The sequence below is a fragment of the Panthera pardus genome, unplaced genomic scaffold (genome assembly GCF_024362965.1).
Source record: "Panthera pardus isolate Hobbes unplaced genomic scaffold, ASM2436296v1 HiC_scaffold_6, whole genome shotgun sequence".
NCBI classification, from domain to species: Eukaryota; Metazoa; Chordata; class Mammalia; order Carnivora; family Felidae; genus Panthera; species Panthera pardus.
The window spans coordinates 18,493,694-18,496,457 of record NW_026526991.1 but is presented as its reverse complement, the minus strand read 5'-3'; positions in this window follow the sequence as shown (position 1 = coordinate 18,496,457).

Below are 2,764 nucleotides of genomic sequence, written 5' to 3'. Positions count from 1 at the left end.
TTTGACAAGTTTGGTTTTATTTTCCTCAAATTTGAAATGAAAATGAAAATTTGAGACAAAGGCTAAGCTTGGCTTTATTTAAAACCAACAGTGTTGGCTGATAGATGTTCAGAGCCCTCCCCAGGAAACAACCCACCTACTTCCCCAAACAGAAAGACGACAGCAACCCCCATCACAGTGATCGAGATGGGCCAGTCTCAAAAAACCAGCCTTCAATACATTAGTCTATAAGACTCGTTATCAGTTAGCGTGAGTCAAAAAACAAAAGGACAACAGGTTTATTTTTTTTTTTTAACATTTATTTGATTTTGAGAGATACGTTGAATTCAATTCCCACAACAACATTCGAGGTTGGTGCTAATATCATCCCATCTTGCAGATGAGGAAGCTAAGACATAGGAAGGCAAGACCTACCTCACAGAGCAGAAAGCAGCAAAGCCAAGACTGACCCCAGGGTTTGCTTGTATAATCACCACCCTTCACCATTTTTTCCATTTGCCACCCAGTCTAGCAATAGCCATATGAAAGCAGGTGCCAGCATCCTCAGCATCACATTACTAAGGAACCTGGAATACAGGCAAGAGCTCGATGGTAATTCCAAACTCTACTCTGGAAGTGAATTGGCCTTTTGGAAACCCATCTTGTCCTGCCCCCTGGTTATCTCTGGCTTATTTCATCCTTTCTCAACACTAAAACCCCAAAATCATCTGAACAATGTGACATCCACCATTAGTGAGGGAGGCTGCCACTCACAGTCTTCCTGAAATTGTTGTTAATGTGAGCCCTTGATCCTCAGGCATAAAGTGTATCACAGAAGAGAGTTGACATGATCCCAATTATAGCAACCCATCCTGTACTATGGGATTGCTTAAAAGACACAGAGCCGACTGAAGTCACCCTCCTTCCCTCAAAAGCAACGCATCTTTGAAGTGGGTTGAACACCCTCAAGTAGGTACCCTGGAGTGTTGACTGAGGCTCCAGGTATTAGACCTGGGAGGATGTCTTGAGAGTCTGGACAGCTCCCTGGGAATGCTTCCTGCAGAAGCCCCCTCTCTTGGGGGGAAATCCACACCTGCTAGTTTGTCTGTCACTTCCAGAAGTCAGATGAACGGTCCTGTTAAAGGGAAATCATATCCTGCCACTCACAGCCCCCCAGTGGCTCCTCACCTCATTCAGAGTACAATCCCCAATGGCTTCTTACTGAACTTACTAGGACTGGTACCTGCACACACACATACAGACAATCTGAACAGGATCTGGCGCACATATAATGACTTTGACCAATTCAGTGTGCTTTTTAGCATAAAAGGGGAGCCTACTAATAATTATCCTGAAACAACAGGCATAAACCTGGACTCTGCCGGGCAAAGAGTGAAGTCCTTGTTACCGCTCTTACTTCATCTACTACTCTCCCCTCGGGACTCTACCCCAGATGCTTTGCTATTCCCTCAATATCCTAGACTTGTTATTGTCTCAGGACTTTACACTTGTCATTCTTTCTGCCTGGAACATGCTTACTCTTTATGTAGTGACCTTCTTAACTTGACTGTCCAAGGACCTGTTTACCAGCTCCATTCTTTCTCTTTCCATGAGTGAAAACCACAGAACTGCCCTTGAGTTCCCCTCTTCTTTCTACCCAATGTTTATGTGTTCATTCAACAAGCCACCCAATTAGTTCCTGACCTTGGGGCAACGTGTTGCATGTAAGTGTAATCATACAATAATTTTCACTCAGGGGATGCTTGGGTGGCTCAGTCAGTTGAACACCCAACTCTTGATTTTGGCTCAGGTCATGATCTTATGGTTCATGGGATCGAGCCCCACATTAAGCTCTGCACTGGCAGCATGGAGCCTACTTGGGATTCTCTTTCTCCCTCTCTCTCTGCCCCTCCCCTTACTCACCCTCTCTCTCTCTCTCTCTCTCTCTCTCTCTCTCTCTCTCTCTCTCTGTCTCAAAATAAATAAATTAAAACAAAAACTTTTCACTTAGCATAATGCTTCCAAGTTTCATCCGTGTGTTAGCATGTATCAAAACTTCATTCCTTTTAATGGTTGAATAATATTCCATTGTTTGTATACATCACAGTATGTTTATTCCCTTATCTGTTGATGATCCTGAGTTGCTTCTATGTTTTGGCTATTGTGAATGGGCTGCTCTGATTGTCACACACATATCTGTTTGAATCTCTGTTTTCAGTTCATTTGGACATATTCCCACAGCAGCTATACCATTTTACATTCCTGCCAGCAATGCACAGGGGGTTCCAATTTTTTTGTATTCTTGCCAACATTTGATATTTTCTGTTTTTCTAATAATGGTCATCTAATGGGTATAAAGTAATATCTTACTGTGGTTTTGTTTTTGCATTTCCCTAATGGCTAATGGTGTTGAATATCTTTTTTATATGTTTATTAGCCATTTGTATAAGTTCTTCAGAGAAGTGTTTATTCAAGTCCTTTGCCGATTTTTTAATCAGATTATTTGTTTTTTGTAGTTGAGTTGTAGGAATTCTTTACATATTCTGGATATTAATCCCTTATCAGATAAAAATTTGCAAATATGTTCTCCTATTTTGTGGGTTGTCTTTTCATTCTCTTGATAGTGTCCTTTGATGCATAAAAGTATTTAATCTGATGAAGTCCAACTCATTTTTTCTTTTATCGCCTGTCATAATATCATATTTAAGAAGTCATGGCCATAAATATGGCAATGAGGGTGAATAATGAGGATTTTTCCCTGTTTTATTCTAAGAGCTTTACCTTT